We start from the raw sequence: 14699 nt of genomic DNA on the forward strand, positions 1-14699 counted from the left end.
GCCTTGCTGCAGACACCGCACAGTAATTCTTTGGAAGGGTACGTGACCGCTCCGCGGGCTGTAAATGTCTGCCAAGGTCTCACTTTCATACTTTTTTTTCCAGCAAGAATAAAGTAAGCGGAAAAAGTGAGGTATCGGCTCATCTGCTGAAGCCATTAGACCCGGGCCGTTCCAACTGGAAGGCGTGCGCGTAAATTAAGTATAGGGGATGATACGTGGGCCCCATAGCCAAGCGATGACTATTTATTAACCGTTTCCTTTGCAGTTCGGGCCTGGCAGGAACAGAGGTGTTCTGTTATAAAAGATAGGATCTGATTAATGTTCGGAGGAGAGCTGAGCCTCTTCCGCAGACCTGTACACTGTCATGTGCGCAGCTCCAGAGCACCGGGTAACATTGACCAGATCATGTTAATGACTTAACTCCCAGCCAGTGAGCACAGCCTGCTGCCGGCGTTGTGTACAAATGATCAGAGCTTTGATCTCGGCAGCCTCCATGTAAAAATAAAAAAGTCTTCCGCCCGTGAGCCCTTAAAATCTGAAAAATGCATTTCCTCTGGCTGTATATAGCCCAGGGCCTGGTCTATGCGAGGTGGGCTCTGTCATCATAGAGTGCAATCAGCCCTCCTAATCCCTGTACCTGTGAGCGAGGCTTATGTGCTAGTTCAGGGATAGGAGAGGGGGGGATGGTGGGGTCTGGAAGTCATTATGTGCACTGGGCAGGAGGTCTGCGGCTAATCTGTGGCGAGTGCAGGCGGTGAGTAGAAGGGAGGGGGCAGGTGTGCGCATCCTGAGGCCATGTTTTATATTACAGGGAAAGAAAGGTCTCTCTGTGAAGGAGAGATATTATCCAAATATCAGTGGGGTGGGGGAGAGGAGCGGGGGGGCAGCGCACTGCTTTACAGATGGAGAAAGAGGGAGAGAACCCCTCAGAGATAGAGCCGAGATGTAGTAACTGCTAGAACATTACTGCAGTATGGGACAGAGGTTCCCTAACGGGTCCGGGGTTTAAGGATATCCATGGCCGAGCACAGACGGTTAAATCAATTTAATAATGTGCTAATTAAGCCACCTGTGCCCAAGCTTGGTTATCCTGGACTGTTACAGTGCCTTGAGGAGCGTGTTCTGGAACCTCTGGTGTGGAAGGTAACAAGTGTCCCCTGCCAGGATACTGGCACTGGTAAGAAGCATGCAGTGATAGGTTACACCCTGATTGGGTGACGGACCCAGCCCTGTCTACTGCGTATGTGTGAGCATGGGCCCAGAACCGCTCTCCAGACATCATAGGCTGCAACATGCTCTGAATGTAATCAGAGAAACTCTGTAATAAGTGGGCATGAAACGTCACAACTGCGGCAAGACTCCGAACACACCTGAATACAAATCTACTAAATAGCCTATATAGACAGTGCCTGTTCTGTATGACTGACGAGAGACACAGGCAGAGGTAAGGAGTTAGTGCCTGTTCTGTATGACTGATGAGAGATACAGACAGAGGTAAGGAGTTAGTGCCTGTTCTGTATGACTGATGAGAGACACAGACAGAGGTAAGGAGTTAGTGCCTGTTCTGTATGACTGATGAGAGATACAGACAGAGGTAAGGAGTTAGTGCCTGTTCTGTATGACTGATGAGAGACACAGACAGAGGTAAGGAGTTAGTGCCTGTTCTGTATGACTGATGAGAGACACAGGCAGAGGTAAGGAGTTAGTGCCTGTTCTGTATGACTGATGAGAGACACAGGCAGAGGTAAGGAGTTAGTGCCTGTTCTGTATGACTGATGAGAGACACAGGCAGAGGTAAGGAGTTAGTGCCTGTTCTGTATGACTGATGAGAGACACAGACAGAGGTAAGGAGTTAGTGCCTGTTCTGTATGACTGGTGAGAGATACAGACAGAGGTAAGGAGTTAGTGCCTGTTCTGTATGACTGATGAGAGATACAGACAGAGGTAAGGAGTTAGTGCCTGTTCTGTATGACTGATGAGAGACACAGACAGAGGTAAGGAGTAAGTGCCTGTTATGTATGACTGATGAGAGATACAGACAGAGGTAAGGAGTTAGTGCCTGTTCTGTATGACTGATGAGAGACACAGACAGAGGTAAGGAGTTAGTGCCTGTTATGTATGACTGATGAGAGATACAGACAGAGGTAAGGAGTTAGTGCCTGTTCTGTATGACTGATGAGTGATACAGACAGAGGTAAGGAGTTAGTGCCTGTTCTGTATGACTGATGAGAGACACAGACAGAGGTGTTAGTGCCTGTTTGTGAGCCAAAGATGGCAGTGTGTGTCCAAGATGGCACTAGGCAATCATTATCTTTTAATTCATAAAGCTGCAAATGACAGTTATGTGGTACACTAGAATGATAGCAGCACAGGGTGTGAGTGAGTTACAGTACATGGTACAGTGGAGTGGCAGCAGCACAGGGTATGAGTGAGTTACAGTACATGGTACAGTGGAATGACAGCAGCACAGGGTATGAGTGAGTTACAGTACATGGTACAGTGGAGTGGCAGCAGCACAGGGTATGAGTGAGTTACAGTACATGGTTCAGTGGAGTGGCAGCAGCACAGGGTATGAGTGAGTTACAGTACATGGTACAGTGGAGTGGCAGCAGCACAGGGTATGAGTGAGTTACAGTACATGGTACAGTGGCGTGAGAGCAGCACAGGGTATGAGTGAGTTACAGTACATGGTACAGTGGAATGACAGCAGCACAGGGTATGAGTGAGTTACAGTACATGGTACAGTGGCGTGAGAGCAGCGCAGGGTATGAGTGAGTGTTGGAGTAAAACATCAGTGGTGAGTGCACAACCCAGAGTGAGTGCAGGATTTATTATAGTAATTGGGTAAAAAGGAATAACTGCAGCACAGGGTGTGAGTGTAGGAGTGAGTTGCAGTACAGTAGAGAGGAATCACAGCAGCTCACTTTGTAAGTCAGCCCAGACTGAGTTAGATTTGCGAGCATGGTAGAAATCATTTGATGGCCGGTGACCATCGAATGATTTCGGATCCGCACGAAAATGGATGTTTATGCAGGCATCCGTATGCCCAGCGGGTGGCATTAGAAGGTTCGCTAAGAAGCGAACTACCACTGCTTAGCAAGCCAACCAGAATGACCCCCATGGTGTAAGTGTAGAAGCGAGTTCCAGTACAGCATCACAGGTAAAGAGATGGTACACAAGCGGATTACAGTACAGCATCACAGGGAATGAGTGCGTGCAGGAGTGAATAACAGTACAGCATCACAGGGAATGAGTGCGTGCAGGAGTAAATTACAGTACAGCATCACAGGGAATGAGTGCCTGCAGGAGTGAATAACAGTACAGCATCACAGGGAATGAGTGCCTGCAGGAGTGAATAACAGTACAGCATCACAGGGAATGAGTGCGTGCAGGAGTAAATTACAGTACAGCATCACAGGAAATGAGTGCCTGCAGGAGCGAATTACAGTACAGCACCACAGGGAATGAGTGCGTGCAGGAGTGAATTACAGCACAGCACCACACAGGGAATGAGTGCGTGCAGGAGTGAATTACAGCACAGCATCACACACAGAATGAGTGCGTGCAGGAGTGAATTACAGCACAGCATCACAGGGAATGAACGAGTGCAGGAGTGAATTACAGTACAGCATCAAAGGGAATGAGTGCGTGCAGGAGTGAGTTACAGAACAGCACCCCACAGGGAATGAGTGCGTGCAGGAGTGAATTACAGTACAGCATTACAGGGAATGAACGAGTGCAGGAGTGAATTACAGTACAGCATCACAGGGAATGAGTGCGTGCAGGAGTGAATTACAGCACAGCATCACAGGGAATGAATGAGTGCAGGAATGAACTACAGTACAGCATCACAGGGAATGAGTGCGTGCAGGAGTGAATTACAGTACAGCATCACACGGAATGAGTGCGTAGTGCATGCAGGAGTGAATTACAGTACAGCATCAAATGGAATGAGTGCGTGCAGGAGTGAGTTACAGTACAGCACCACACAGGGAATGAGTGCGTGCAGGAGTGAATTACAGTACAGCACCCCACAGGGAATGGGTGCATGCAGGAGTGAATTACAGCACAGCATTACAGGGAATGAACGAGTGCAGGAGTGAATTACAGTACAGCATCACAGGAAATTAGTGCGTGCAGGAGTGAATTACAGCACAGCACCACACAGGGAATGAGTGCGTGCAGGAGTGAATTACAGTACAGCATCACAGGGAATGAACGAGTGCAGGAGTGAATTACAGTACAGCATCACAGGGAATGAGTGCGTGCAGGAGTGAGTTACAGTACTTAATACAGCATCACAGGATGTAAGTGATAGCAGGAGTGAGCTACATGACACAGTAGAGGAGAATGACAGCAGCACCGAGTTGGAGTAAGTATAGGAGTGAGTTGCATTACAGCATCACAGGAGATGAGTGAGTGCAAGAGTAAGTGAGTTACAGTACCCAGTTTCAAAAGATGTGATGAACATTACACAGTAGAGAGGAAAGGCAGTAGCACATCACAGGGAATGAGTGAGTGCAGGAGGGAGTTACAGTACTATCAGGATGTGAGTGATAGCAGGAGTAAGCTACATGACACAGTAGAGGCGCACTGGGTGTTAGTGAGTTACAGAACCCGGTACAGAGGAATCACAGCAGCACAGGATATAAGCGAGTGCAGGCTCGAGTGCGGTATAAGGAGAGAAGATTAGCGCGGCACAGGATGCAGATCACCGAGTGCAGCACACAATACACAGGAGTGAGTGTGTAATACAGAACGGAGGAGTGAAACCTCAGAATGAGGCCTTTGTTTGGCTCTTAGACACCGGCCCCTGGATTCCTGCTGGAATTTGCTGCTGTGTAAATATTTTCACTCTGGACGCGTCTCTCTTCCAATCCCTTAAATCTGCGCCAACTTCTAGCCTCAAATTAAAAACCAGACTCTGTGCTGAAAAGCATGCTGGGATATTGTACCCCGCACAAAGCTCTCTTATGTCTTGTTATTAACTCTCTGCGGTCTGGGAGAGAGCCAGAACCCTGCAGTTCTGCATTAACCCTTCTGCCGGAGCATTAGAACCGAGTCAATTCAGGGGCTCGTCGAGTAATTAACTTTCACCTATATACCTGCAAAATACATTTGCTCATTCACCTCCCCAACGCCTATTGTATCTGACCCACCGGGTGTCCCTATTGTGCCTCTCTCATGCATCAGTGCTACGGCGCACCAGGAAGGCAAACACACAAAGGAATAAAGTCACTTAGCAGCAAACGTCTGCAGCACATTGCATCAGGGATGAATGCTCTGCCGCTGAAAGTCTACATAGTGAGTGCCGAACAAATCTAAATACACCCCTTATTAAAAAATATTTTTACGGTCTTACACAAAGACGACTGTTAACATTTTATGATCCCTAAGCCTTGCCACGCATAATACCCTCTGGCGCACACAAGGTTAACGTTTTCATATGATTGAATGCTTTAGGTTAATTTATACCCTTCATTAACTAGACCAACTTTAGCATCTGGGAGCCATTTCTGAGCGGACATTAAAATCTGCCAGAACGGAGACTGGAGAGAAAGGAGGGGGGGGTGAGGTAAGAAAACTTATTTCTGGTATAATTATGGGGTCAGCTCGGTCCCATTGGGACGGAGACTGAGGGCTATGTGGAAAGAAGGGGGGAGGGAGGGAACGGAGTTGGCAGCAGTAGTCGGCTCACCTAAAAATCACCGTATAATCAGCACTCTGCGGTGTGCAGGAATATAGCCGTATATATACCGCAGGACGGGCGATATTCTGCCAGGCCAAAGCGGCCCTCGCCCTGACCGGATTAGGAGTCGGGATGCTTTAGGTCTGGCACTGACCTGTTTATTTAGTGATTGCTATGGAGATCAGACCGCTGTCTGAGCTCCTGATAAATAAACCTAGTGCAGGAGACCAGGAAAGGAGGGGATAGGGGGGGTGGAAGGCAGGCAGAGATGGAAATCTAGTAGTTATGGAGCCACAGCCGCTGTGCCGTGGTCAGGAGCTCGCACTAACAACAGGCGCGCACTGCGCAAAAGTATCACCGTCGATTCGCTCTCCAGACTCACTATTAACGCCTCATTGTCCTCATTTTATATTTAGGACTTCTGCCAGTGGTTCCCAAACACGATCCTTAAGGCACTCACACAGTCCAGGTTTTAAGTATAGCCATGGATGAGCACACAGTTAAATCACAATGACCCAGCTACCACTTGTGCTCAATCATCACACAAAAACGGTGGTGCTCCCATGAAAACGACGGCGTACTTTTGCGCATGCAGTCACGTTGGGGGCGGCTGATGTCACATGACGTCAGAGCTGCCCCGAATTCAGCCATTCGATGTGAGCAACCATTGAATCGTTTCTCTTCCGTTCGCCAGCATGCTGGTGGATGTGTTTGTGAGCACACAGCCTTAGCGATACACTACGCTGATCGATCGCCCGGCAATACCTTCTATGCGGGCTGGGCCGGGAGGTCTACGTTGCCTGCGGATTATTAGATGTACTTGATCGCTCTGACACCTCTCGCAGTTTAATTGCATTCTTTTGGGCTTCCTTGTCATAAACTGCGGCTTACACCCAAAACCGAATTCTCCGAAAGAATTCTAACACATGAATCACAGGGTCAAAAACATGTCAGTCACCGATATACCTGCAGAACTCGTATCACATAGTTTAGATTTTCTGTTTTGTTCTCCCCAACCCTTGAATATAAAGCTGTCGGAATACAGTTCAGAATATAAAAATACATATTATATATATATATATATACAGGGCTATTTTTGTGCAGGCTCCAGCAGGAACTGTGGCCCTTATTCTAGTTCACTCTTTCTGACAAAATATTCCTCAGATGGACAAAACCATGTGCACTGCAGGTGAGGCAGGTGTAAAACCCCACCCAAATCTAATTATCTCTGCACAAGTAACACCTGCCTCACCTGCAGTGCACATGGTTTTGTCCATCTGAGGAATATTTTGTCAGAAAGAGTGAACTAGAATAAGGGCCACAGTTCCTGCTGGAGCCTGCACAAAAATAGCCCTGTATATATATATATATATATATATATATATATATATATATATATATATATATATATATATATATATATATATATATATATATATATATATATATATATATACACACATATATACATACACACACATACATACATACCTACATACATACATATATATATATATGCAGAACAGAATCTCCAATTTGCGCTAGTAAAATAATTTGTCGGTCGCTGTAGACACTTAGTTCCCCACTAGTAGGAACTAACCTTACACATAAACACCAACAATAGTGTCTTCAGCGCCCTATACTGTGTGATGTCTTAAACAATAATCAATAGATAAAACTAATAAATGAGTATAAAAACAATGAACACTTGTAGCTTCTTGTGGAATAATTTTCTTTTTATTTTCACAGAGCTTTAAGACAGAACCCAACGCGTTTCGTCTCACTTGGAGACTTCATCAGGGTTTTTTTCTCTTCTATACATTAAACGCCCAATTAGACTCTGAAAAATAGTTGTTCTACTGGTCGAAGAAAAGACTAGACTCAGTCCTCTATACGTCTTTGGGTGCTGCTGCACCTGTATATTGAAGACTCAATAAAACGTATAGCCGTTCCAGTACATACAGATATTTACAGTCCCAATAGACACTTTGTTATTTTCCAACCACTTTTTCAATGTATAAATTCGGTAGAACCAGACGGAATTGGAAAATATTCCCTATTGTTCTCCTGAGTGTGTGTGCTCTCTGAGGTCCAGCCAGATATATATATATATATATATATATATATATATATATATATATATATATATATATATATATATATATATATATATATATATATATATATATATATACAGCAATTGAAAGTTGGCGCCCCTTATTTAGACCTTTAGTGATTGGGTCTGTATAGCCTTTTAACAGATTTCAAAATAATCAAAGTAAAGTCCAAAATTCATATAAATTTATTAAAATGTCTCTTGTTCAAAGTTGACTGTGGTACTTATTTCAGACCATAAAAAGTTCAACGGTAAAATTCACAACAGTAAATAGACGATCCCAACGCGTTTCGTCCCTACATGGGACTTCATCAGGGGTTCGCAAAAGGCATAGATGCAATTTCCACAAGTTTTCTTGAGTGGGATGAAACTCCGGCAAGGTATTTATGTACTAAGTCCTTTCCCAATGCGCGTTTTGAAGTTTTTAGACCTTGTCTCAGGATTTCAATCTGTGCGGAGGGCTTTGTAGTCCATATATAAATAAACGAATAACTTAGGGTTAGGAGATTCTTGAATACTTTTTGCTAATTCGTCCAAAAAATATTTCCCTTCTAGGGATGGTTTGGTATAGGGTCAAGTGTATACCCACACTAGGTATGTGGTTCAGGGCTGGTCCTCTTTAGCTCCTCTAGTGGTCACCTTCCATAAAAGGCCAACCTGGATCAATATAAATATGAGGACAGGTGCAGCCAGTAAACATTCGTAAGAAGGATCAAAATAAACTTCTCACTGTCCTTTCTTGAGATGTGTATCTGTGATAAGGTTCAGTAAGAATGAGATGAGATGAGAAGATCATTCTTACTGAACCTTATCACAGATACACATCTCAAGAAAGGACAGTGAGAAGTTTATTTTGATCCTTCTTACGAATGTTTACTGGCTGCACCTGTCCTCATATTTATATTGATCCAGGTTGGCCTTTTATGGAAGGTGACCACTAGAGGAGCTAAAGAGGACCAGCCCTGAACCACATACCTAGTGTGGGTATACACTTGACCCTATACCAAACCATCCCTAGAAGGGAAATATTTTTTGGACGAATTAGCAAAAAGTATTCAAGAATCTCCTAACCCTAAGTTATTCGTTTATTTATATATGGACTACAAAGCCCTCCGCACAGATTGAAATCCTGAGACAAGGTCTAAAAACTTCAAAACGCGCATTGGGAAAGGACTTAGTACATAAATACCTTGCCGGAGTTTCATCCCACTCAAGAAAACTTGTGGAAATTGCATCTATGCCTTTTGCGAACCCCTGATGAAGTCCCATGTAGGGACGAAACGCGTTGGGATCGTCTATTTACTGTTGTGAATTTTACCGTTGAACTTTTTATGGTCTGAAATAAGTACCACAGTCAACTTTGAACAAGAGACATTTTAATAAATTTATATGAATTTTGGACTTTACTTTGATTATTTTGAAATCTGTTAAAAGGCTATACAGACCCAATCACTAAAGGTCTAAATAAGGGGCGCCAACTTTCAATTGCTGTCCACATTTTCCTTGTCCCCATCCAACAGGGGTCTTTGTAAGTCCGGCAGCCCAAACATAATATTACAGAATAAGTGGCGCGAAACAAGAGTCTGTATATATATATATATATATATATATATATATATATATATATATATATATATATATATATATATATATATATATATATATATATATATATATATATATATATATATATTTATATATATATATATATAATACACCTGTGGACGGTGAAATGTGCTTGAAAAAACACACAAAGGCTGATTTTGCGCAGTTCAACCTCCAGACGACTTTACTTATTGGCCTGTATATGTTCTCCTGCAACTTTGATTTAACACGTTACCAGGAAGACAGCCGCTCTGTGCCCCAGGATATGTTGCAGCTGCTACTGGATAACGCTGTATCCGGAGGACGTTTCTATCGTCTACTTAACGATGTTGAAAACGCAACTGAAGCCCACAATGTATGTAGTAAAAGTTGCATGAGGGTGCCTGCAACCCAATACATTCAGAGATCACGGGTAGTGGCTTACTGAAATGCGCTGTTCCTTCCTATGCATGTTACAAGTGGTGTCTGCAGTTTGTCGAACAAGAAACAATGCTACATATTTGTATTGGGATTAATTAGCCTGAAGGGTCAATTTGGGGAATGTGGTTAAAATGCTTCATGGTTTTCTTTCTTCTGAAGGAAATCAGATACTTGGACGTGAGCCTCCTAATGAGGTTACGCATTATTTCAGGATGTTCCATTCCTTCTTAATGAAATACATAACTGACGTGCAATAAATTTATTTTATGCTTCTTTTTGATTGGGCAAAAACACAAGCCGCGTTTGGCTCCCCCCAACTCCCCCTCCCCTGTGCATCCTGGCGACTGAATTCTCTGTTCTGCACATTAATGAAAAACTCCTGCTAGTATACTACCTGTGCTCCCGTGCTGTGCCTCTAAGTATCACAGGATTGCAGGGTGCAAGCCTGTGAAGGTATCTGGTAGAGATTTTCAGAATAAGCAAAATTGCGATCCTTACAACGTTTTGGTGGAAGACAATGGACTTTGGGGAACGGGTTCTGCAGCTATGGTGACAGCTGTTAATACTCAGATTAACATGAAGAACCTGGCTGCACCCAGAGTAGCTGAGCTCTGTGTCTCTATTACCTCTTTTACCACAAAATCCCTAGGTATAGGAACACAGGAGTTTCCAGGGTCAGAACCAGCTTCATGCGCCATTTACACAGTACTTCCAACTTGGGTCAGGCTCAGGTCTGCGCTGTTTACACTGAACCTGGGTCAGCCCTGCTTTTCCCTATGGATGCCAGAGGTTCCATGCTATTTGCCTGGGGGGATTACTTGCCCGCTGCCAAGGGGGTTACATGCTCATTGCTAGGGGGGGATTACATGGGTGTTGCCAAGGGCGATTACATGTTCATTGACCAGGGGGAGTTAAATTGCCCACCTGCCCGTCACCGGAGTAGGAGGCACATCACTCACCCTCCTCTAAGCACTTGGTCCCGTTACTGCCTGTCAGCGCTGTGCGGTATAAGGCTGTGGCGGCAGACGGGCATCAGAGTAGCGCACACTGGCTGGGGGGAGAGTCTCTGCATCCCCTGTTGCTCTCTCTCCCTCTGGTACCCTGTAGAACTGGTGCCGGGGGCTCAGGCGCCGCTGCCTCTCTCACTGGCAGGATACAGCCCCATCGCCCAGCCACACACCTGTCACTGCCAGCGCCTCCCCTCGGATTGGGCAGCGGCTACTGGGCTACAGCCCCCCTGACTGTCCTCTCCTGCTATACTCGGGCTCCCCCAGCTACTCGGATGTCCCAATCTGGGTTGGGACGGTTTACTCCACTCACTACCCAGGTTCTACCAGTGTTCCACCCTGGTCAGGACCTGGGTAGGATTCCCGTGTAAGTGGACCCCGTGTGGCCCCTTTAATACCTCTACTGACCCAGGTCCACAAGGCAAAAACCCAGGTTTTGTGGTGGTGTAAAAGGGGTATTAGTGAGGCACTGAGCTGAGCCCTGCGCCCCTATGTGAGGCACTGATAGAACCCTATTAAGGAGCAGGATGCAGCAGCCTGTGGTTCTCATAGACTGGGCTGGTAATGGTCCCTTTCCTACATCTCTCTCTGGTTAGTTTGCGTTCATGTACACCAGACAACTGTGATCTGATCGGAGCTGCAACCATGGAAATGTGGATTGTGGACACACTGGGACTCATGTAGAGCTGACCGCATTTGCTCATCACAGGTAAGCTAGAAGAGACAAAAGACTCCGATACAATTTTCTGATGGCCCTATCTCAAGGCGAATCCACCCCAAGGCGTACGCACAAGTGTTCATGATAATATGGACCAGGAGGCGCAGAGATCCAACTGCTCAGACGCATTACCCTATTTGTGCACAATACAATACTATAACCCACAATCAGCCAATCAGAAGCCGTTAGTGAGTGCCGCTGAGGATCACTGCACCAGCACGGCCGCTCCTGTAACAGACACACCTCCTGGCGGCTGTGTATCTGCTCTGCTTCAGGTCTACTTCAGCTGATAGAACACGCACATACAGTACTGGGCCTACAATCGCCCTGTACCTAATGAGAAGCCTAATTTCATTAGTCTTATCAAGATGGCCGACGGCAGACCCTTGCCATGAAACATGAGTCTGTGACGGAAATGGCAATGACCCAGCAGCCACTGTGACCACAGCCACACGCAAGATCAAACTACCTGGCACCTGCTTTCCACCCAGCTGTATGTACAGCAAAGATTGCAACCAGGGTCCCAGCTCCCCCTGCTTTAGACAGTAAATATCCGTGTAGTGCCAAGAACGGTGAATATGGTACATTGGGCAGTACGGATGGTGTTATGGTTAGCATTACTGCCTCAGAGCGCTGATATCATGGGTTAAATTCCCACCATGGCCCTAACTGTGCGGAGTTTGTATATTCTCCCCGTGCTTGCGTAGGTTTCCTCCGGGTACGCCGGTTTCCTCCCAGAATCCAAAAATATACTGGTAGGGTAATTGGCTCCCAACAAATTAACACTATAATGTCTGTGTGTGTGTACATGTGGTAGGGAATATAGATTGTAAGCTCCACTGGGGCAGGGACTGGTGTGAATGTTCAACTATGCTCTGTAAAGCGCTGCGGAATATGTGTGCACTATATAAGAAACTGGCAATAAATAAATAAATAAGTAAATGGTGTGTAATTTACATGGCTCATATACCAATTAGCCTCCTTTGCCCTGTACACTTGCTATACATTACTGTACTATTACACCAGTGCCCAAATATCCATTCAAACTATTTGTGCTCAGAGGACGCTCATTTAACCAGCCTAAATTACTCTAATTCGAGACAATCACGACCCTCCGCTCAGTGACAGGATTAGATCCCAGTGTGGCTACATATTGGGCAATGTCTGCCAGCCAGTCACCAGGACCTGTACAAATGAGCTGGGCAGATGACACATACACGTGGGCCGGCACAGAATCTCAGCCAACCAGATTGATTTCTTGCCAGAAACTTATTTGATGTTGATTGCAAGTTCTTTTGGGATCATTCCTCAGCTGGTGGCAGCGTACCAAGTATGTGACAACGTGACAGTGGCAGATATCAGATGAGATTGGGAATCACGCAGAGGACATTAGTTTTTCAAGGAGAAAACGGCAGGCGTTTCTTCCTACGGGTTTGTGAACATTCTCCGATAAGGAGGAAGCACAGAGTTTAAAAAGGGAAAGGAGCTGATTGGCCGGTGATAAAGTACAAGGCACTTTATCACTTCTCCCTTATCACTGCTTCATACATCTACCCCTGAGAGCGCCATCTAATAGTCCTGCTGTACAAGAAGGGGGGTGACTTTACAGGAGGGCTATAGGTCGCGAATTCATTGTCCGTGGGCTGTACCAGATTCTACGTGACAAAAGTCACAACCTGATGTCTCTGGTTACGGTCAGCGGTTTTGTATCCAGCTACGATGCAACTACGCCCCATACATACTAGAGAACCCTGGCCGACGCAGATAACAGTTAATATATCGGAAGCGGGTGACCGATATTGAGTGTACACACTGAATGATATCGGTACACGATATCATTCGGTGACGTCACCGTTTGGTTATATAGCATTTTCAGCAGACATCAATGGTTGTTAACGATGCACGGGAGCTCGCATTGATAATGATGTTGACTGTACACAATAGAAGCCTTTTCTGAGTGATACCTTTTACTTTATCCTCTGTGTGTGTGTATGGGGCTAAATACGCTATATTTGGGGGGGTGGACAATATGGTGCACTACCTGTTTTGGAGCATCTCAGTTGCTCTAAGTATGGTATAGAGAACATAAGCCACAGATGTAGCGCCGCTCATTCAGTGCTGGTGCTCGCCAGACCGCACCCACTGGCGAGCCGGCGTTCCATCAGACTGGGAAGCATGCGCGTCCCAGTTTTCTGGGGGGTGGGAACCCTGGCCATCTCCGCCTCAGGGAGGCGGGCAGGGTTAGGGGGGAAAGCGGGGAGGTGAGGGACTGCATTGGGGACTGGCCGCGAGGCAGCAGGGACACGGGGGAAGTTCCGTTGTAAGGGGGCGCGCGCGTCCCCTTCTGGCGGCTGGTGAAACTACCGTCAGCACCTGGGAGGAAGAGGGACGCTCCATCTGTAGGACACGCAGCTGTGGTTATGTGCTAACATCGTAGCTGTGATTATGTGCTAACATCGTAGCTGTGATTATGTGCTAACATCGTAGCTGTGATTACGTGCCAACATCGTAGCTGTGATTACGTGCCAACATCGTAGCTGTGATTACGTGCCAACATCGTAGCTGTGATTACGTGCCAACATCGTAGCTGTGATTACGTGCCAACATCGTAGCTGTGATTACGTGCTAACATCGCAGCTGTGATTATGTGCTAACATCGTAGCTGTGATTACGTGCTAGCATCGTAGCTGTGATTACGTGCCAACATCGTAGCTGTGATTACGTGCTAACATCGTAGCTGTGATTACGTGCTAACATCGTAGCTGTGATTACGTGCTAACATCGTAGCTGTGATTACGTGCTAACATCGTAGCTGTGATTACGTGCTAACATCGCAGCTGTGATTACGTGCCAACATCGCAGCTGTGATTACGTGCCAACATCGTAGCTGTGATTACGTGCTAACATCGTAGCTGTGATTACGTGCTAACATCGTAGCTGTGATTATGTGCCAACATCGTAGCTGTGATTATGTGCCAACATCGTAGCTGTGATTACGTGCCAACATCGTAGCTGTGATTATGTGCCAACATCGTAGCTGTGATTATGTGCGCCACAATTTAGATCTTTCTCAAGGTCATAAATGGGCTGAACCATTATTTAACTAAACTTCAATTAAATTGACTTCAGATCATTTGCCGGCAA

General features: G+C 45.8%; 1 protein-coding gene across 1 annotated transcript in view; it reads right to left on the reverse strand.

Moving 5' to 3' along the window:
• Positions 1-14699, reverse strand: part of CORO7 (coronin 7) — a 98087-nt gene that overhangs the window by 57268 nt on the left and 26120 nt on the right. The gene's annotated exons all lie outside the window — the stretch shown is intronic.

This window comes from Crinia signifera, chromosome 7 (genome assembly GCF_055691185.1).
Source record: "Crinia signifera chromosome 7, ASM5569118v1, whole genome shotgun sequence".
Taxonomy (NCBI): Eukaryota; Metazoa; Chordata; class Amphibia; order Anura; family Myobatrachidae; genus Crinia; species Crinia signifera.